The following is a 24,262-nucleotide window of genomic DNA, read 5'->3' as shown; positions in this document are numbered from 1 at the left end:
GCTGGTTTTAAGTTTTTACCATTATAATTAAAACCAGGACTGGCCCTGCATCCTGGTGCTGGTCCCTAATTTATGGTGGAACCCTACTTGTTTTGTTCTCTGTAATTTTAGGTACCAGGACAGGCTGGCAAGTCCAGAGCTGGTTAAGGTTTAGGCATGGGGACCCTATGTCTTTTTTAATTATTTAACCCATTTTTTACAGGTCTTACCACACAAGCAGCTTACACATATCACACTGATATGTGCAGGCTGCTTGCTTGTGTCAGAGTTCAGCCGGGGATCGGCCATCCCTTACCTTCCTGCAGGCTTCCTCTGACTTCCCGGGCAGTCGGGCGGCTGGTGCGGCGACATGGGAGGTGCTGAGCATTCTCCCTGATGCTGGTGTCCCGGGCGGCCTGGTGCGCGGGGATCAGAGTCCCTGTCATGGGCGCCGCCATGACACTTCCTTTTCTGACTGTCCTTCCTTCCCTGACAGTCTGGCTGGTCAGCTGACACTGTGGACCAATCAGTGGGCTTCCAGGGGTTTATTTCTGGCTCCTGTGTATCAGGTAGTTGCCTGAACAACCATTGTCGCTGCTAGTGTTACTAGTGGTCTCTCATTCCAGGTTCCCTTGCTTCCAGTGATCTATTCCTGTGTGCAGCTATATCGTTTATCTCACCAGTGCTTTACCACCTCAGCCTGTGTGCAGCTATATCGTCCATCTCACCAGTGCTTTACCACCTCAGCCTGTGTGCAGCTATATCGTCCATTTCACCAGTGTTTAACCACCTCAGCCTGTGTGCAGCTATATTATCAGTGCTTTACCACCTCAGCCTGTGTGCAGCTATATCATTCATCTCACCAGTGCTTTACCACCCCAGCCTGTGTGCAGCTATATCATTCAACTCATCAGTGCGTTACCACCTCGCCTGTGTGCAGTCTCCATTCCACCAGTGCGTTACCACCACCGCCTGTGTGCAGTATACTATACTATCCATTTCACCGGTGCTTTACCATCACAGCCTGAGTGTAGTTATACATACCAAAATCTCCAGCGTTATAATCTCTGGCTGGCTCCAGTACTACTACCCACCTTGTTACTAGACTCTGTGGTCCCTACCTACGTGTTACAGTATTGCACCGTGGTGCACTCTTTCTGACCGGCAACCCGGTAGAGTGTGTCCGCAGTGCACACTTCCTTCTACCTCAAGTACAGTGTCCCTACGTGCCCCTTACTGGCACTGACCCTTTGGGCCACGAGTGTTCATCTCTCCTTTTTCCCGCAGGCTTTGGTCAACTAGTTAAAGGACCATGACCTGCTTACAAGGTGCAGCTCAAGCCCATGTCCCGATTGGTGAGGTCACTGGCGAACACCATCTCGTGGGTTAGATTCCGCACCTTTGACTAGGTCTTGCCAATGACCAAGACCCGTGGATACGGAGGTCGTACATTCAGGCCCCTCGCCTCCGTTTCCTCTCGCAGCCTCAGGCCTCAGCTTCCAGAAAACCGCCTCACAGCATGACAGTTTGTTCAGGCCCAATGGAAGCTACAGGCTCCCCAGGTACTGGGAATCTCCAGGAGCTAACGGCTCGCATGGATAACCAAGAGGCGGCACAGCAACATGTGGCCCAGTACCTACAGGAATTATCTGTTCAGCTCCTGTCTATTCAGAACACTCTGGCAGCTATGTCTCATGCTCCAGCTTCTGTTGCTCCTACGGTTTCTCCTGTATTACCTTCGAGGGTCATTCCTTAAAAATCCTGTTTGCATCTGGCTACTCCCGAGAGGTTCGATGGTACTCCTCAATGATGTTGTGGTTTCATAAACCAGTGTGAGATCCAGTTCGAATGCCTACCCCAGAATTTCCCTACCTTCCTGTCTAAGGTGGTCTATGTAATTTCTTTACTTACTGGGGCAGCTCTGGATTGGGTCTCCCCCTTGTGGGAACGAGCAGATCCGCTCGTATCTAGATATGAAGAGTTTGTTGCAGCTTTCAAAAGGATCTTCGATGAACCCTGGAGATCTGTCTCTGCTTCTACAGATTTGCTTCATGTCCGTCAGAGTACCCGGTCCGTCGGGCAATTTGTAGTACAATTTCAAACCTTGGCGTCCGAACTAAAATGGAACGAGGAAGCACTTAAGGCAGCCTTCCTACATGGCTTATCTGAGAGGATGAAGGATGAATTGGCATCTAGGGATTTACCTCCCACCTTCTCGGATGTTATATCCCTCTGTATTAAAATTGACCTTCGCCATAGAGAGCGGTGGGGAAATAGGGGGCGTGGAGATCGTCCTCGGGATTGCCCATCCTAGGGAGGTCATTCCTCTCCTTCCTTCTCTAGCAGTGAGGAGCCAATGCAAATTAACAGATCCCAGTTAAGTACCGCCGAATGGAACCGGCGTTTTCAAAATAAATTTTGCTTGTTTTGTGCTGCTCCAGAGCACATATTAAGGAATTGTCCTGTATTGGCGGGAAACGCGAAACCCTAATTGATATTGGGAGCATGCAATTGGCGGTTATTTCTGACCAAATAAATGACAGTTTATTGCCTGTGTCGCTCTCCTACTGGTCCAGGACAATTATGGTTAAAGCCCTTGTGGATTCTGGGGCTGCCGGCAGTTTTATTTCTAAGTCACTGGTTCAGACCCTAGGCATTCCGGTGGCTCCATTGCCAAACAGATTACTGCTCTCTGGAGTAGATGGCAAGACCTTGCTAGGGAGATCTATTTCCTCATAAACCCTGCCAGTGTTCCTCCAGATTGGATGTCTGCACCAGGAGACAATTGATTTTTTTGTTCTTCCCAACTCAGCCTATGATCTAGTTCTAGGCCTCCCCTGGCTACAAAAGCACAATCCTACATTTGAGTGGTCCAGTATGCAGATTTTATCGTGGGGTCCAAGTTGTTTCCATGGATGTCTCATCCAAGTACTCCCTGTCCGCACTAACGCGGTGTCATCCAGTGGAAATATAAGCTTCCCCCGTCTGACAAACCCAAGTGTTCCTCTGTTCCCGGTCTACCAGCAGCTTATCAAGATTTTGCCAATGTATTTTGCGAACAGGCTGTGGATAAACTTCCACCTCATCGTTCCTGGGACTGTGGTATTGAGCTCCTGCCAGGGAAGAACCCTCCTCGGAGTCGAACCTATCCATTATCAGTTCCTGAAACAGCCACTATGGCGGCATATATAAAAGAAAATCTAGCTAAGGGGTTTATCCGGCCCTCCACTTCTACAGCAGGGGAAGGGTTTTTTTTTGTAAGCAAGAAGGACGGCGGGCTCCGGCCTTGTATTGACTACTGTGGTCTCAACCAGATTACTATAAAGAATCGATATCCTCTGCCTCTGATTCCAGAGCTTTTTGATAAAGTTCGCGGGGCCTCTTTGTTCACCAAACTTGATCTGCGGGGTGCGTATAATTTAATATGTATTAAAGCTGGAGATGAGTGGAAGACCGCTTTTAACTCCAGAAATGGCCACTTCGAATATCTCGTAATGCCCTTCAGACTCTGCAACGCCCCAGCGATATTTCAGAGTTATGTGAACGAGATCTTACAGGATGTCCTCTACAGTTTTGTTATAGTCTACTTGGATGATATTCTAACTTTTTACAAAAATTTGCAAGATCATCGCCAGCATGTCCGCGAAGTCTTGTCATGCCTCCGGAAGCATCATCTTTATGGAAAAATATCCAAGTGCCTTTTCGAACAAACCTCGGTACCCTTCCTAGGGCACATAATTTCTGGAAAGACCCTCCGGATGGATCCGGAGAAGTTAAAAGCCATTTCTGACTGGCCGTTACCAAAATCCTTGAAGGCTACTCAACGCTTCTTGGGTTTTTCAAATTATTGCAGAAGGTTTATACCAAATTTTTCCACACTGTTGTCACCTATCACAAATCTCACAAAGAAGGGTGCCAATCCCATTCACTGGCCAGATACTGCCATCAAAGCCATCCAAAATTTAAAAGAAGCCTTCTCCGCTGCACCTATCCTGTGCCAACCCCAATTGGACAAACCGTTCACAGTTGAGGTAGATGCTTCTTCAGTAGGGGTGGGGGCAGTACTGTCTCAAATCTCAAGTGATGGAAAGTGCCATCCCTGTGGGTATTTTTCTCGTAAGTTTTCCATTGCCAAAAAGAACTATGGAATTGGTGACCAGGAACTACTAGCAATGCGGTTAGCTTTAAAGGAATGGCGGCATTTGTTGGAAGGAGCCAACTTTCCAGTTACCAATGATCACGGATCAAAAAAACTTAATCTACCTCCAAAAGGCTCACCGTCTAAATGCTAGACATACCCGTTGGTCCTTGTTCTTTTCAATATTTAACTTCAATTTCGTCCTGGCAGTCTAAAAAGAAAAGCTGATGCCCTCTCATGGTCTTTCTTGTCCAGTACTCAGAAAGAGGATCATTAATGTTCCCGACCAATTTTAGATCCTGTAGGCTTCGCCTCTACTCAAATTTTGACTCTTCCCTCAGGGAAAATTTTTGTGACCCCAGAACTACGGGGAAAATTACTAACTTGGGCTCATAACTCTCTGTTTGCTGGCCATTCTGGTATCCTCAAGACTTACAAGTTCCTTCTGCGTTCCTATTGGTGGCCCACAATGAAAGGGGATATTCGAGAATTTATTCTTTCATGTGTAAAATGCGCTCAGCATAAGACTCCTCGCAAGAAGGCAGCAGGTCTTCTGCGACCCCTGTCCATTCCTAATACTCCTTGGACCCATATATCCATGGATTTCATCTCTGAACTACCATGCTCCCAAGGATACAATACTATATGGGTAGTGTTGGATCACTTTTCTAAGATGGCACACTTTATTCCATTGATGGGTCTCCATTCTGCTCCTCAGTTGGCAATAGTCTTTGTTAAGGAAATATTCAGGTTGCAAGGACTTACTAAAGAGATCATTTCCGACCGCAGAGTTCAATTCGTAGCTAAATTTTGGAGAGCCTTATGTAGCACTTGTGGAACCAAGTTAAAATTTTCTTCAACCTTCCATCCACAAACTAATGGGCAAACCAAAAGAGTTAACCAAGAGCTGGAGACTTTCATAAGACTCTTCGTTTCCTCCTCACAAGATAACTGGCTGGATCTATTACCTTGGGCTGAATTTTCACACAACAAATATCACACTTCCTCCAAAGCCACTCCATTTTTTACGGTGTTTGGGAGACATCCTCGAGTCCCAGATTTTCAAAATTTACCTACAGTAGAGGTCCCTGCAGTTTCTAAATTGGTGGAGTCTTTCGCAACCATTTGGAAGAGGGTTCATTCTTCTCTGAAGCAGTCATCTAAGAACTACAAAAAGTTTGCGGATAGATGACGTGTCACTGTTCCACTGCTGAGAGTTGGAGATAAAGTCTGGGTATCCTCCAGGAACATCCGATTGAAAGTACCCAGTATGAAGCTAGCCCCGCGCTTCATTGGTCCTTACCGTGTTCGCAAGGTCATCAACCCAGTCGCATATAAGTTGAAACTCCCTCCTCAACTAAGAATATCCAATACCTTTCATATTTCTTTGCTGTGTCCTCTAGTGCTGAATCATTTTCAAACTTCTGCTCCCAAGTTACCTCAAGTGCAAACATCTCATGGTACAGAGGGCCTGATTCAGAGCTGAACACTCTGACCAGAGCGCTTGCTCTGAATCAGGTCCCTCCTCTCTGAAAATGGAGCGTCCTCTTGGACGCTCGCATAGGTGTGGGTGACCACCCACAGCATATGCGAGCGTCCATGATGATGGTCGCGATGGTCTTAACCATCACGACCATCGGGCTTGCAATGGAGACCCTGTGGTAGGGTCTCACTGCCGCAAGCCCTGGAGTGATTTTGGCTCTATCAGAGCCAAAATCACTCCCACTGACATCACTAGTGATGTCAGTGGGGCTGGCTCCAGACCAAAGGGGGCGTGCTGTCAAACAACATCGACAGCACGCCCCCTTTGGTGCGAGACCCGGAGTGACAGCTTGGCTGTCGCAGCCCGGGTCTCGCGCATGTGCATGACGGAGCTCCCTCCATTGTGCGCATGCACAGTGGGGGAACATTGACCCGTTTGCGAGCATCCTTTGCTCATGAACGGGTCTGAATGACCCTCTGAGTTCGAGGTAGGGAGGATTTTGGACTCTTGATTTACCAAATTTTACAACCTCCAACATCTCATTGACTGGAAAGGGTACGGTCTGGAAGAAAGGGCATGGATCAGAGCCACAGATGTTCACGCGCCTCAAATGGTTCGAGCCTTCCATATTACATTTCCTGGTAAACCTGGTGGGTGTCTGGTGTCCACCCTGAAAGGTGGGGGTACTGTCAGAGTTCAGCCGGGTATCGGCCGTCCCTTACCATCCCGCTGGCTTCCTCTGACTTCCCGGGCAGTCGGGCAGATGGTGCGGCAACATGGGAGGTGCTGAGCATTCTCCCTGATGCTGGTGTCTCGGGCGGTGATCGGAGTCCCTGCCATGGGCGCCACCATGACACTTCCTTTTCTGACTGTCCTTCCTTCCCTGACAGTCTTGCCGGTCAGCTGAAACTGTGGACCAATCAGTGGGCTTCGAGGGGTATATATCCGGCTCCTGTGTATCAGGTAGTTGCCTGAACAACCATTGTCGCTGCTAGTGTTACTAGTGGTCTCCCTTTCCAGGTTCCCTTGGTTCCAGTGATCTATTCCTGTGTGCAGCTATATCGTTTATCTCACCAGTGCTTTACCACCTCAGCCTGTGTGCAGCTATATCATCAGTGTTTTACCACCTCAGCCTGTGTGCAGCTATATCATTCATCTCACCAGTGCTTTACCACCCCAGCCTGTGTGCAGCTATATCATTCATCTCATCAGTGCGTTACCACCTCGCCTGTGTGCAGTATACCTCCATTCCACCAGTGCGTTACCACCACCGGCTGTGTGCAGTATACTATCCATTTCACCAGTGCTTTACCATCACAGCCTGAGTGTAGTTATACTTACCAAAATCTCCAGCATTATAATCTCTGGCTGGCTCCAGTACTACTACCCACCTCGTTACTGTACTCTGTGGTCCCTTCCTACGTGTTACAGTATTGCACCGTGGTGAACTCTTTCTGACCGGCAACCCGGTAGACTGTGTCCGCAGTGCACACTTCCTTCTACCTCAAGTACAGTGTCTCTACGAGCCCCTTACTTGCACCGACCCTTTGGGCCACGAGAGTTCATCTCTCCTTTTTCCTGCAGGCTTTGGTCACCTAGTCAAAGGACTGCGACCTGCTTACGAGGTGCAGCTCAAGCCCATATCCCGATTGGTGGGGTCACTGGTGAACACCATCTCGTGGGTTAGATTCCGCACCTTTGACTAGGTCTCACCAATGACCAAGACCTGTGGATGTGGAGGTCGTACATTCAGGCCCCTCGCCTCCATTTCCTCCCGCAGCCTCAGGCCTCAGCTTCCACAAAACCGCCTCCCAGCGTGACAGCTTGGGTGAGTTTGGAAAAGAGAAAACTCTGCAATCTCGAGTAAGTAATCTCATCTGAACTCTCTTTAAACTCTCCTCTAAACTCGCAATTTGGGGAAAAAACTTGATCTGCTTCACCATCGAAAGACTCACTTTCAGCTAAACTGACTTCTTAGTAAATTTGTGAGTTTGATAAGGGAAAACTCACCCAAGTTGTGGTGAAGCAAAGTGAGTTTAAAAACTAATAAACTTGACCAAACTCAAATCTAAGTAAATTTAAGCCCTAGGAGAGGGCCCACAAAGCAACAACCATCATTGATAGAAGTACTGATCATATAGTGAGTAGTGAGTCCCAAAGTGGATCAGGAGCTGTAATACAAAATAATGTAGAACAGAAGTAAACTGTAGTACAGTGAAGATAACATCTACTTAACTCTGCAATGAGCAAGAGAAATTTACTCAGGGGACTTGCTAGTAGATGAGGTCACTGTGGCAGAAGACTTGGCACTGGAAGCACTAGTATTGTCTTTGTAATGCCCAGGAGACTTCAGTTTACAAGAAGCCTGGAATTACAAAATAACTAAAGACTTGGACGGTAGATGAAACCAGATAAGAGCTGGTGGCTGCAGATGTGAAACTGGAATGGAATCGGATACTTCAACTGGAATATGACCGGAGGTAAAAACAGAGTAGCCAGAGTGGAACCAGAGACTTGAACTGGAATGGGACAAGAGGTAACAGCAGAGTAGCCATAGTGGAACTGTAGACTTGAATCGGATTGCGACCAAAAGTTAGCAGAGTAGCTGGAGTGGAAATGGAGACTTGAATCAGAAGTAGTCAAAGTAGAATGGTAGGTTCAAACTGGAGTGACTGATGAGATAAACAGCCAACCGGATTGGAACCACAGACTTGGACCTGAGTGGGAACGGAGATACGTAGCAACAGCCAGCCAGCCAGAGTGGGACCACAGGTTTGAACCAGAGTGGGACCGGAGAATGCAGTATGCAGTTGGAGTGGGACCACAGACTTGAGCCAGTTTGGTACCAGTGAGAATAACAGTAGCTGAGCCCGACTGGGACTGGTGCTTGTACACAGGCTGGTAGGTGCAAGATGGAAGTAGCATACAGCACAGTGCTGCAGAGTGCATGAAGTAGCTTCAGAAGCAGCAGCTAGCAGGAAACCAATAGAGCAAGTTCAGGCAGTGGATCAGAGGTCATACTTACTCCAGTGCTGTAACTTCAAGTTGTGGCACCTGGTGCCTGCCAGGATCCCCTTTGCATATGATGTCATGACATCATACCATGGTGGTGGGACCACATCCTCAGGATACTCCGGGGCATGATATGGCTGCAGTATGCCATTTGGAACATCCAGTGGCTGCTCCATGATGAACTGCATCTGTGATTCTGGTTGCAGGGTGCCAGCGCCAGTCACCCATAGCTAGATATTGCACTGATTTACTCACTAGTGAGTGAGATCACAGGATATAAAAAATCCACATTGTTCTGACAAGGTGCTTGTGTCAGGTGCAGACTTAAATGGGGTGCCCTTGTCAGGGATAGGATATGGTGGTAATGTCAGTGCAGGTAGAGACTGGATACCAGTTTTCACCTGATGAGAGACAACATAGCTGTGTCCTTGAACCTCAGGGAATGGATCAACAGTGCACTGGAACATTTTCAGTATATTGTGTACATTGTAAAATGTCACTATTTATTAGAACCTAATATGTCTGAAATGAAAACTGGGTGAGGTCAATCACTGATTTTCTAGTATAAACTACACTTTAGTTTTAACTTATATCCACCTGTGCAAAATATGGGGCTTTCTATAATTCTAGTGTAGTGACAATTAGACAACAGAGCAGGAATCTGAAATCTATTAGGTTGTTAAGTTTCATTTATGGCAGTTATTTCTAGGAATTAAGATTGTCTGGTCAGAAATTGCTCTGCATGTCATCTGTCATGGGACCAGTTTGTAAAAATTCTAAATACAGTAAAGCAAGAAGCAACAAACAGTAGCTCATAACTGGAGAGTGGAAGTGCATCTTCTGTAGTTTGAAACTGGGATCCCTGACCTGATTATTGTGTAAGGTTTACTGTATTTCAGTGATATTACATAATATTATATCAAACATTTGGAGTTCAAAATATCAACACAAAATATCCATGCGTACGCAAGATTCACATATTTTGGTATAAAGCATAATCATCCCAGTGGAGATCTTTGAGTGATTATTCATTGCATACAGTGATTCATAATACTGTAGCTATCAATGCCCTCTTTTTGGAAATAGCTTGGATAAATATACTTCTCTCATGGGCAATGCTGCATTATATTGGATTAATATTATTTTTGGTGTGGTGGAATGGACCATGTGAGTTTGTGTGTTGAGACATTGGCATATGTCCTTACTATTCGGGTGGAATATGTATGATGTTAAAAGAATTTTATGTCTGTTATAGAAGTAACTAATATTCAACTATACCTTAGACTAGAAGCATGAGTGTATCAAGAGAGGCAGGGGCACCCTCCTCTGTCCCCAGCTGCCGTCAGAGAACTGACAGCAGCAATAGGCTTCGGGCACTAGAAGTTAAAAGAAAAGGTGCACACTGAGATCTGTGTGAGAATAGAGTTGTGCTACTAAGCTGCCACACAAAGTGGGATCTGCAACCCACTAAAAATTGGAAATAGAGAAAACACAGTGTGGTGCTGGTAGACAACAAAATTAATTTAATAAGTACAATAAAACATACGTGCACATGAATAATACATATGAATAGAATAGATCCTGATCAATATGAGATATAATTAACCAAGCTGCTATAATAAAAAAAAAAAATAGTAGAAATGGTATATGGGGTGGATGTTTTGCAATGAATTTCCTCATACAATTGAGTCCAATATGGGGAACAATAGAAGGTAAATGTCTCACCCCAAATTCGGCTCTGCAGTATCTTATCCACAGGGCACCAAGGAAAAGTTCCAATAAGTTCTACCTGTCGTCGCTGGAGTTGTAGAATAGGAAACACAGACGTGTGTAAGTATGCCGTGGTATAATTCCCTCTTTGGTCCGTGTGGCTCACTTAAACGGGGGTGAAGTTTCCACTATGGACTCCCAAACTTTCTCCTGCCATGGCAGTGGAATTGCCGTGGAGGCCAATGGGGCCCAAAGATAGTCTGCTATGTCCACAGTCTCTTTCTAACGTGGACCTGTGGCCAGATTACCTCCAGGTGGTCTCCTGTGTGTAGTTAGCTGACAGCGCTGGGCAGAGAGACGGGAACCGGCCGCTGGATGCACTCCGTGCACACTCCATCTGTAGCTGCTGCATGTTACAGCTGAGCAGTTTTTCCCAAAGTGACGGTGTGGAATAAAGATCGGTGATATAGGTAGAGCGTCTTGCAGCGAGGTTCAGAATATCCCCTGTGACTTAACGCGTTTCTCCGAGACTTATCTCCCGGTTTCATCAGAAGGAGGGGGTAAGTGTTTTGCAGTTTTAGATCAGGTATATATAGGGCCTGTAGCCACATCACTTTAACTTAATTAATTAGTGCACACCTGTATCACTTGAGTCTCTTAATATACTGAAGTATAAGGCAAGGAATGAGAGGCTTTTTTCATATATATAAATAAATATACGTTGTAAAAATTTAAATTAAACAAAAAAGTAATAATGATACATAAAAATATTTATATATATAAAAATACATATACATTTTAAACATAAATATGACAAATAAATTTGTACATATATATATATATATATATATATAATACACACAGAAACACAAAATCTAAAAAGAGACCAATTAGTCTCTGACCAAAATATATATTATTTGTTTATACAACACTGATGGTTATGATAATATAGAATGATGATATAGAAAAAGAACCCTGAAACTAGATGACTAAATCTGAGGGAAACCTCATAAACAAATGCATAATCTTGTTATCATGCTGGCTCATCCACTACTACCCACCCACAACAATGTGGATGGATAAGTGTGGGAAGTAAATAATTCAACAAAAACACACGAATAATTAAAACACATGAATAATTGAAAACCAAGGATTAACTATCAGACAGGGGAAAAGATTCTACATCTAAATGTTCTAAAATGTCGCTATTACAGGAAAGAACTATATCACGCTTGAGTAAAAGGAAATATAAATATCCGAATTTACAAAGGCTAGATCCACAAATCAACTGCTGAGATAATTAGTACATTTAAAGGGATCAATCAGAAATCTAATTCTATAGTCTCATTATGCCCTTCTGGAAAAAGAGTATGCATAATGTGAATCCAGTATGCTTCTCTTGCACAGAGTCTACTGTATCTATCACCTCCCCTTTGTGTAGGTTCAAACTTCTCTATTATTATTGCTTTAAGAAGTTTTGAATCAGCGTCATGTACTTTGGAAAAATGACGTGATAAACTGTGATTGTGAAAACCTCTTTTGATATTTCTGCAGTGTTCAAGGTATCTGATTTTAAATTTCCTAGTAGTGCGTCCAATATATTGTTTTTTACACAGACATGTGAGCAAGTAAATTACATATTCTGTTTTGCAATTTACAAAGGTCTTAATTTGATGTGTTTCACCCGTAACTTCGCACGAAAAGGAATTAGTCCTATTCATTATAAAGGAACATGTTATGCACCTTTTGTGATTACATCTAAAACATCCCACCCATTTTGAAGCCCAAGATAATATTGGTGATATCTGATTAGATGCCATATTTGTTTGTCTTTTAAAATGACTAGGGGCTATCTTGACTTGCAGATTATCTGCCTTTTTAAAAATCACAGTCGGTTGATTACTTAGTTCCTGCTTTAAAATAGGATCTAGTTGCAAAAGGTGAAAGTTCCTCCTAAGAATAGGTTTGATTTGGTGAGAGGCACTATTTTGTTTGGATACAAACACAATGGATTTGTCTATCATATCAGCTTGGGGGTAATTCTTTTCTTTTCTTTTTTCTTTTTTCTCATTATTTACCACAAGGAGTGATGATCTATCTACAGCAGCAACCTCTTTAAAGGCTGTTTACAGCAACTTTGTAGGATATGATTTTTCTCTGAAAGATTCTATTAGGACATTGGCTTGTTCTTTAAATTTAGTTTCAGTAGTACAATTTTGTTTTAATCTTTTTAACTGTCCTTTTGTGATGTTATCCAACCAAGCCTTTTGATGGTTGCTGCTATATTCAAGGTAATTGTTACAATCTACATCCTTATGTTAAGTAGAGGTGATAATTTTATCATCTATAATCTCCAATGTTATATCCAAGAAATGAATACATTCAGAGTGAATAGTGCTTGTGAACGTGAGATTAAAAGTGTTCATATTAAGGTGCTCAACAAATCTAGTAGCTGACTGGTGATTTCTTCTCCAAATAAAAAATAAATCATCTATGTATCTAGCGTAGTGGACCAGGTTTGCACCGAAGCCGCCATCCCACACGTGGCATTGCTCGAAAGCACCCATGTAGATGTTGGCATAACTCGGTGCGAACCTGGACCCCATCGCCGTCCCAAGGACCTGTAAATAAAAAGTGTTATCAATTAAGAAAAAATTGTGAGTGAGAATAAATTGAATTGACATCAAAATGAATTTCCGTTGTGGCTCTGAGATACCCGAGTCTTCTATGAGACTCTTTTCCACTGCTAACAAACCCAAATCATGTGGGATGTTGGTATATAATGATGATACATCACGTCAAATTAAAAAATCGGGTTCCCATTGAATTTCGGAAATAAGTTTGAGAAAATGTGTAGTATCTCGTATGTGGGACCTCAGAGCCACGGCTTTTGCTTGAAGAAATTGGTCAACAAAATGTGAGAGATTAGTGGTAAGTGCCCCCAAACCAGATATAATGGGTCGCCCCGGTGGATCATGCAGTGACTTATGTATCTTTGGAAGGTGATAATATGTCGGTGTTGTAGGGTGTGTGCAAAAAAGAAAATTGAATTCATCCTTGGATATAATCCCCTGTTCTCTATTTATCGACAATATATGAAAAAGTTCATTTTGATATACTGAAGAGGGATCTCTTTCTAGTATTTTATAAAATCTTTTATCGGTCAATTGTCTAAGAGCCTCATTGACATAGGGCCTGATTCAGACCCACTCGTGAGCGGCTGTCCACTCGCAAGTGGGTCGATGGTCTGCACTGCGCATGCGCACGATGGAGGGAGCTCCGTCGTGCGCATGCGCGAGATGCGGCGAGCGAAAAACTTTCCTTCGCTCGTAGTGTCTGATCAAAGGAGGCGTGCTGTCGATGTTGATTGACAGCACGACCCCTTTGGTGGGTGTGCCGGGGGCGTGCCTCCCAGATGGAGGCGTTCCCAAGGGAACGCCTACCATCAGAAGCCGGCTCCACTGACATCACTAGTGATGTCAGTGGGAGTGATTTTGGCTCTGATAGAGCCAAAATCACTCCTGGCCCTGCGGTTGAAAAACTCAACCGCAGGCTTCTGCTCACAGTGGCGATGGTCACGATGGTCAAGACCATCGCGACCATCATCCTGCACGCTCGTATATGCTGTGGGTGGTGACCCACAGCTATACGAGCGTCCAGGAGGACGCTCCATATTTATGGAGGTGGGCCCTGATTCAGAGCGAGCGCTCTGGTCAGAGCATCCGGCTCTGAATCAGGGCCATAGTCCACAGTGTTCTGCACAACCACCCCTCCCCCCTTATTGGCTGGTTTGACTATAATGGAATAATCTTTCTGGAGTTCTTTTAATGCCTGCATCTCGGATTTGGTAAGATTATGTCTGTATTGAAAATCTGTATGAAATTTAGTACATAAGTTCCTAATGTCACATATAGTTTTTTCATAGAAAGTTTCTATTGGAGGACGTTTATATCTCAAAGGGTAGAATTGCGATTTCAATTTACAACATGATGCATTAGAAGTGTTATTGATATTAAAAATGGGTATTGGGGATTCTGAATTGCCACCATTCTCCTCTATTAAATCTGAAAGTTATTCTAAGGATCTTGCATCACCCTCATCTAAAGTTACACTCCTGCATAAAAATTCTCCATCTGTGAGAATGGGGGTGCCTTCTATTTTATGTTTTTTAATATTTTTCAGGGCAAAATACCCTTTTCTGCAAAGATTCCTAGTATATCTATTCAATTCCATAAAGAGATTGAACAGATTAGGTTCTAAGGAGGGGGCAAATTTTAGAAATCTCAACAGCAATGTTTTTTGTGCCTCTGTTATAATTTTAGAGGATAAATTAAAAACACCTTTATTTAACCCTGTTGATTTACCTATGGTTTTTAATATTTGTATATTTGTTCTTTTTTCTTTTTTGATGATACCACTCTCCCCCTCTGCTTCCTCGTCATCTAGATCTCTTGCTCTTTTTGGAATTCCCATTCTGTGTTGTATTTCTTGGGTGGATGTTTTGGTCGCTGTTTGCGACTTTAATCTGTCATTGTAATCTCTCTGCCTGCTCAAATGAAAAGGGGGTGGATTTTGTGCATGTTTTCTATTCAGAAGGGACGGTTCAGAGTTATTATCATTTCTTTATATTCATTCACAATAGGGGAATAATTTCGACGGAATCCTGTAGATGATCTTGGTCTCCTATGCTGGGATCTAGACCTTTCAGTGTATACTTCCTTTTTAATAGGGGAATTATATCTCCTCTGTTTCGATAGACTTCTAAAGCTTTGCATGTGGTTGTTGTATATCTTATTTTTGTGATTATTATAAGTCATAATTTTATTTTCTGCATAATCTCTTTTATCCCTATTAAATTTTTCATTTTTCTTATTAATAATTTCTCTTTCATAATTCTTTATTCTTTTATTAATCTCCCTGTCTTTCTCTTTATAAATCACTGTTTCTGAAAACTCTATCAAAGATGAATGGATATTTTCTATTTCATCCTCTAGTTTTTTTTATTTTATTCTCTCTATGTGAAACCAATAATTTCATCAAATCAAAAGAACAAGCATCCAATGTTTCATTACATTTTTCAGGGAATGATGGGTCATCTTTAAAAGAGCAACTTTTAAAAATATGCAAACCTCTAGGGATTCTTTTTATTTCTATATATTTTTCCAACATGCATTTATCCAACCAGTGTCATGTTTCATCTTTGACTAAATCTTCTAAATCATAAAATTGTGACACAATAAAATCATCTGTTTCAGTTATACTTTTAGTAATTTGTACACCAATTTGCTCAGTAAAATAATCTTGCCTTCTAGAATGCCTTTTAGTATTATAAGTGAGACTCATAGTGAACAATTCTCACACTAGACTCTATGCTGCACCAAAAGCATTGAAGTTAAAAGAAAAGGTGCACACTGAGATCTGTGTGAGAATAGAGTTGTGCTACTAAGCTGCCACACAAAGTGGGATCTGCAACCAACTAAAAATTGGAAATAGAGAAAACACAGTGTGGTGCTGGTAGACAACAAAATTAATTTAATAAGTACAATAAAACATACGTGCACATGAATAATACATATAAATAGAATAGATCCTGATCAATATGAGATATAATTAACCAAGCTGCTATAATAAAAATAAAAAATAGTAGAAATGGTATATGGGGTGGATGTTTTGCAATGAATTCCCTCATACAATTGAGTCCAATATGGGGAACAATAGAAGGTAAATGTCTCACCCCAAATTCGGCTCTGCAGTATCTTATCCACAGGGCACCAAGGAAAAGTTCCAATGATTTCTACCTGTCGTCGCTGGAGTAGGAGAATAGGAAACACAGACGTGTGTAAGTATGCCATGGTATAATTCCCTCTTTGGTCCATGTGGCTCACTTAAACGGGGGTGATGTTTCCACTATGGACTCCCATACTTTCTCCTGCCATGACAGTGGAATTGCCGTGGAGGCCAATGGGGCCCAAAGATAGTCTGCTATGTCCACAGTCTCTCTCCAACATGGACCTGTGGCCAGATTACCGCCAGGTGGGCTCCTGTGTGTAGTTAGCCGACAGCGCTGGGCAGAGAGATGGGAACCGGCCGCTGGATGCACTCCGTGCACACTCCGTCTGCGGCTGCTGTGACACACAGCTGAGCAGTTTTTCCCAAAGTGCCGATGTGGAATAAAGATCGGTGAAATAGGTAGAGCGTCTTGCAGCGAGGTTCAGAATATCCCCTGTGCCTTAACGCATTTCTCCGATACTTATCTCCTGGTTTCATCAGAAGGAGGGGGTAAGTGTTTTGCAGTTTTAGATCAGGTATATATAGGGCCTGTAGCCACATCCCTTTAACTTAATTAATTAGTGCACACCTGTATCACTTGAGTCTCTTAATATACTGAAGTATAAGGCAAGGAATGAGAGGCTTTTTTCATTTTTTTTAAATACATATACATTGTAAAAAATTAAATTAAACAAAAAAGTAATAATGAAATACATAAAAATATTTATATATATAAAAATACATATACATTTTAAACATAAATATGACAAACGAATTTGTACATATATATATATATATATATATATATATATATAATAATACACATAGAAGCACAAAATCTAAAAAGAGACCAATTAGTTTCTGACCAAAATATATATCATTTGTTTATACAACACTGATGGTTATGATAACATAGAATGATGATATAGAAAATATGACCTAATAAACAAATGCATAATCTTGTTATCATGCTGGCTCATCCACTACTACCCACCCACAACAATGAAACTAAATTTAAAGAACAAGCAAATGTCCTAATAGAATCTTTCAGAGAAAAATCATATCCTACAAAGTTGCTGTAAACAGCCTTTAAAGAGGTTGCTGCTGTAGATAGATCATCACTCCTTGTGGTAAATAATGAGAAAAAAGAAAAAAGAAAAGAAAAGAATTACCCCCAAGCTGATATGATAGACAAATCCATTGTGTTTGTATCCAAACAAAAGAGTGCCTCTCACCAAATCAAAGCTATTCTTAGGAGGAACTTTCACCTTTTGCAACTAGATCCTATTTTAAAGCAGGAACTAAGTAATCAACCGACTGTGATTTTTAAAAAGGCAGATAATCTGCAAGTCAAGATAGCCCCTAGTCATTTTAAAAGACAAACAAATATGGCATCAAATCAGATACCACCAATATTATCTTGGGCTTCAAAACCGGTGGGATGTTTTAGATGTAATCACAAAAGGTGCATAACATGTTCCTTTATAATGAATAGGACTAATTCCTTTTCGTGCAAAGTTACGGGTGAAACACATCAAATTAAGACCTTTGTAAATTGTGAAACAGAATATGTCATTTACTTGCTCACATAGCCGTGTAAAAAACAATATATTGAATGCACTATAGGAAATTTAAAATTAGATACCTTGAACACTGCAGAAATATCAAAAGAGGTTATCAAAATCACAGTTTATCACGTCATTTTTCCAAAGTACATGACGCTGATTCAAAACTTCTTAAAGCAATGATAATAGAGAAGTTTGAACCTACACAAAGGGGAGGCGATAGATACAGTAGGCTCTGTGCAAGAGAAGCATACTGGATTCACATTATGCATACTCTTTTTCCAGAAGGGCATAATGAGACTATAGAATTAGATTTCTGATTGATCCCTTTAAATGTACTAATTATCTCAGCAGTTGATTTGTGGATCTAGCCTTTGTAAATTCGGATATTTATATTTCCTTTTACTCATGCGTGACATAGTTCTTTCCTGTAATAGGGACATTTTAGAACATTTAGATGTAGAATCTTTTCCCCTGTCTGATAGTTAATCCTTGGTTTTCAATTATTCATGTGTTTTAATTATTCGTGTGTTTTTGTTGAATTATTTACCTCCCACACTTATCCATCCACATTGATGTTGGTGGGTAGTAGTGGATGAGCCAGCATGATAACAAGATTATGCATTTGTTTATTAGGTTTCCCTCAGATTTAGTCATCTAGTTTCTGGGTTCTTTTTCTATATCATCATTCTATATTATCATAACCATCAGTGTTGTATAAACAAATAATATATATTTTGGTCAGAGACTAATTGGTCTCTTTTTAGATTTTGTGTTTCTGTGTGTATTATTATTATATATATATATATATATATATATATATATATATATATATATATATATGTGTACAAATTCGTTTGTCATATTAATGGTTAAAATGTATATGTATTTTTATATATATAAATATTTTTATGTATCTCATTATTACTTTTTTGTTTAATTTAATTTTTTACAATGTATATGTATTTCAAAAAAATTAAAAAAGCCTCTCATGCCTTGCCTTATACTTCAGTATATTAAGAGACTCAAGTGATACAGGTGTGCACTAATTAATTAAGTTAAAGGGATGTGGCTACAGGCCCTATATATACCTGATCTAAAACTGCAAAACACTTACCCCCTCCTTCTGATGAAACCGGGAGATAAGTCTCGGAGAAACGCGTTAAGTCACAGGGGATATTCTGAACCTCGCTGCAAGACACTCTACCTATATCACCAATCTTTATTCTACACTGGCACTTTGGGAAAAACTGCTCAGCTGTAACACGCAGCAGCCGCAGACGGAGTGTGCACGGAGTGCATCCAGCGGCCAGTTCCCGTCTCTCTGCCCAGCCCTGTCGGCTAACTACACACAGGAGCCCACCTGGAGGTAATCTGGCCACAGGTCCACGTTGGAGAGAGACTGCGGACATAGCAGACTATCTTTGGGCCCCGTTGGCCTCCACAGCAATTCCATTGTCACGGCAGGAGAAAGTTTGGGAGTCCATAGTGGAAACATCACCCCTGTTTAAGTGAGCCGCACGGACCAAAGAGGGAATTACACCACGGCATACTTACACACGTCTGTGTTTCCTATTCTCCTACTCCAGCGAAGACAGGTAGAAATTATTGGAACTTTTCCTTCGTGCCCTGTGGATAAGATACTGCAGAGCCGAATTTGGGGTGAGACATTTACCTTCTATTGTTCCCCATATTGGACTCAATTGTATGAGGAAATTCATTGCAAAACATCCACCCCATATACCATATCTACTATTTTTTATTTTTATTTTTATTAAAGCAGCTTGGTTAATTATATCTCATATTGATCAGGATCTATTCTATTTATATGTATTATAAATGTACACATATGTTTTATTGTACTTATTACATTTATTTTGTTGTCTACCAGCACCACACTGTGTTTTCTCTATTTCGGGCACTAGAAGTCTACTGTGCATGAGAAGTTCACCGGGAAAATGGAGCAGCATTGATTTCCTACTAAGCACGTGCAAAACACTGGGAAAATGACTGCAACAGCCAGTTTCCAGGCATTTTCTGTAGTGCTACTCTGTATGACATTGGAGAGATAAGTATGAAAAAAAAATTATGGGTGCAGGGTGGACCCAGAGGCCCGTGTGCACCGCAAACCCTACACCCATTATAAGTACGCCCCTAACTAGCAGGTCAAAATGTACTTTGCAGCTATCTTTCAATTATAAAATGACAATATGCTACCTCCTATTAGTAATAAGAATTATTCAGTATTGCCATGCTTGTATTTATTGAAAGTAGTCATATCTGCTATAAAGTTAAGATTGGGTGATTCTTGAAAAACCTTTTCTAAGGGTAGACATGATAACTAATTACCATAGCCAATTTGTTTTTAGTTGGATTCAGCATATATGTTTTTTAAAGAGCACGGCTTTATTGCAAGCTTGTGCAATCAATATGGTCACCTCTGTATAAATAATGGTGTGCTTGTAATATTGTAAATAAGTCCACAATCTGAAAATGTGCCATTAGCTTAAATATTCCTATTATAAAAGTAAAAAATACATATTTGTTTATTATTGCTCAAAGCAGAGTTGCAGTCACACAGAAGTTATGAATCTCATATATTTTTTGTACCCGATACAATTTAAAAAAATATTTTGATCTAGAAAAAAAAAGTCATTTTATAACCAATATGCTCAGATGTGGTTTTATTGTTACAGATACAGAAAAAAAATAGACCACATAATAGTTTTACTGAATAAGAAAAGCCAAAGCTCAACAAAACATTGCAAAATGATTTTTAGAACTTGGCAAACATAATGTAGACATGAAACATTCACATTTGTTGTAAACTAAATCATCACCACAATATTTTGAAATGATTGATGTTGCTAATAATGGCAAAATGATAGAACAAAGAAAAAATAGTAAATATGAGATGTGTGGAGTATGTGGCAACTGACATAAACAGTTAAAAAGGTTCATTTTTATACATCACTTTTTGCACTGTGAGACACACTGAATCATTTGTATCAGTGGTCAATGTGTTAAAAATGAATAAAAATCTGATGGAGAATTTAATATTGTAGTCTACTTGGAATGTGGATTAAAAAATAATATTGCAAGTGTTGCCATAGCAACAGTGTTCTGTTCTCACCAGTGGGCCATTGTCTGCAAGGTAATAGTTGCTCACTAACATCTCCTAATCAATCAACATGCTGGGACCTGCTTAGAATATTGGGAATATCACAATGGCATAAAGTATTGTACTTGCAGAACAATAAGGCATGCACATCTTCTTAAAATAAACTTTATCAATAGCACACATAACTATTATAAACATATGTTAATTTATATTTCCTTATTGCCTCATATTGAAAATATGGTTAAATCAAAGAACTTACATTTATATGAAATCAGACTGAATAAAGTTCAAGGGTTGATGGTTCTCCTAAGATCATGTCTTACTTGCTCCAGAGTTCAGGGGGTTGAGAATCCAAAGCGTACCAGAAGGATTGCCACAGGGCCCAAACTCTATTGATATTTGAAAGTGCATTGGCACTTGTGATACATAAACCTTTCATGTACAATAGTGCTATTACCTAAACCCAACCATTCTGGAAATGTCGGAGTATGAGGAGCCATCCAGGTCCAAGCAAGACACAACCTGGCTAATACAAATACATTAAATACAATGTGACACTAATAAAAAGTATGTGAGGGAAATAGCTGTATGGCTGCAGAGGGTCCATACGACTCAAAAATTAAATATCACCCCCCCCACAACACTGTGCACAGAGGGCATGCCTGAGCTGTAAGTATTGAAAAAACATGTTAAAGGGAAGGTTAAACTTAAAACTCAACTGAGCAAAAGATTGTAGAACCCCAGTGTGATAGATATGACCCACAGAATCTTCCCCATGAGACAGCCAAAGGGACTGACCTCCCAAAGTACAAAGTTCAGGAACATTAGGATGACCCCAAAGAGGAGAACATGGGTCAATACCAGATTCCCCCAAAAACTTTGCCACCACCATCCAAACATAGTGTAAGAAAAAGGGGACTCTCAATAAGGTGCTAAAAAATCAACTATATAGATAGAGGTTGCGAGAAGAAGTGTCAGGTCTCCTATTATTCTCAAGGAAAGAGAAAAAACTAAGAAATGGAGTAACACAGCGCTTATAATATCAGCAATAAAGGGCTAATATTGATCATAAATTCAAATATTTAATGAAAATATATAAATAATAAAACTATACATTTAAAAAAGGTGGAAGCAATCCGTCAAATAGCTGCTGGATTCAACATGCAATGATACATAATAGAATGATACAATGATCAGTATAAAACCTGAGATGAAATAGTCATATACTGGAGTCCAGTGAAGGACTCTCCAAATCAAAAGTCTCTTCGTAAACTTGGTAGATAAGAACGTGTGTCCCAAGTTCCAATGACTGATGAATCACAATAGTAGGATAGTGATACTAGCAGTAAAAAATCTGTAAGTGACCTTTAAATAGCTCACCCTTGGAAGGGAGTCCCACGGCATGGGGAGTGCTGAAAAATTAATGAAGCAGGCTGTTATATTACCCGTGCAGGGGAGCCTGTCTGTGACCAATGAGAATGCTCAGCATGTGGCCAGGAGACTCCGATGATGACTGCCACTAACAAGAGAGTGAATGTTGGTCAATGGACTCAACGTGCTGTCACAATGCTCCAGCCGGCTCCAGCCGGGTGTCCAACTCACACAGTACTGTGTGGTGGAGCAGACATGCAGGAGGACCACCCTCGTAAGAGACACCGCTGAAGATGGTAAGGCTGGGTTGTCGAATCTGTGCTGGTGAGAGAGGGCTCCAACAGGTGTAGTGAGATAACAGCAATGACTGGCGCATTTCCCCGTGGCTCCACTCACGGCTTCGTCATTGGACTCCAGTATATAACTATTTCATCTCACGTTTTATATTGATCATTGTATCATTCTATTATGTTTCATTGCATGTTGAATCCAGCTGCTATTTGACGGATTGCTTCCACCTTTTTTAAATGTATGGTTTTATTATTTATATATTTTCATTAAATATTTGAATTTATGATCAATATTAACCCTTTATTGCTGATATTATAAGCACTGTGTCACTCCATCCACACATAGTGTGCGTTAATGAGAAGAGGAGGACACTGGGAAAGCGAGGTCTTGGTCAATAGAAACAGTAATGGGCTAAAACCTAATCCCCATTTTGCCAACAAAGCCCAGTAGGAATCTTCCTGTTCTGGAGCTGTAACTTGCTCAGGGTGATAAAAAAATGAGCATCTACACAAATAGAGCATCATAACTGACAAGGCTAGGCCCGTCTCACTTTTAGGTCTGCAAAAAGTTTTGGAAGCTATACAGGCTGTGTTTTGCCCCAAAATAAAATAGGTCACCTACTGTATCTGGCAATTATGGAAGACAATATGTAAGGGAGATAGATTGGAGAGTTCTGTAGAACATACAGGAATTGGTCTGAATAACCATCTTTATCAAATTAAACTGGCCAGTAACCGAGAAGGGGAGTCTTTCAAAGACAAGCTTCAAATACTCAATCTGAGGTCTCAAATTCAAATCTACATAAGCAGATGAAGAGTGAGCAATCTACTGGGAAGTATTTGAATTGCATACACCAGCAAAGAGGGAAGGCATATGAGTCCAGTTAGAATATGGTAGGAAGAAGGAGAAATACTAAAGATTTATCCCAATTTACCCTGACACCAGAGTAAAGACCAAAAAGATCCACCATCATCAACTTAGCCGGTACGGAGCTCTCCATGCAAGACAAAAATAAAATCATCAGCATACAAAGCAATTCACTCCTTACATTCACAGACCATCAAGCCATAAAGCATAGGGGAAGCTCTAATGGCTTTATTACAGTGGTGAACAGTAGAGGTGAAAATGGACATCATTATTTAGTGCCTGTACCAAGGGCAAAGGCATCCAAGACAAAATTATTGACCGAGGCCTAGGCTGCAGGACATGAACAAAGCAATTTAACTCAAGCCAAGAACCCAGGTCCCACTCCAAATCTAGACAATTCTTCACACAGAAACTGCCATTCTACAGAATCAAATGCCTTGGCCGCATCCAAGAACACAACCAAGGCATACTACCACTAGCGAGTTGTAGACAGGTATAAAGGCACCAGAGATTAATAGAAGTCAACCATCCAGGTATGAATCCAGTCTGGTCAGGGTGAATTTCAAGAATCACCTTATTCATGTGTAGAGTTAGAATATTTGCCAAACTTTTAGTTTTAGTGCATAATAATTATATAGGATGGTAAGAGTCTGGGAAAGCCTTGGTCCTTACTACTATGAAACTCTGTAATAGTTTAAACTCTATTAGAAGCCCATCAACTCCCAGTGCCTTAAAAACAGGTAAGGAATTATAGCATCTTCTACCTCCTCTTGAGTGATTTTAGAGTCTAGAAAGGTGCTACTGTACTTGAATTTGACAGTGTAGAAAGCACAATTTGATCATGGAACTCAGGACCTGATTCAGCTTTGGGAATAGAGTAAGATATAGCAAGTAACTGTGAACCAGGACAAACATGTTGCAATGCAAGGGGTGCAAATACATACATTTTATTTTGC

The sequence above is a fragment of the Taudactylus pleione genome, unplaced genomic scaffold (assembly GCF_031769625.1).
Source record: "Taudactylus pleione unplaced genomic scaffold, aTauple2 ptg000154l, whole genome shotgun sequence".
NCBI lineage: Eukaryota > Metazoa > Chordata > Amphibia > Anura > Myobatrachidae > Taudactylus > Taudactylus pleione.
Note: the sequence above shows the minus strand (reverse complement) of the source record.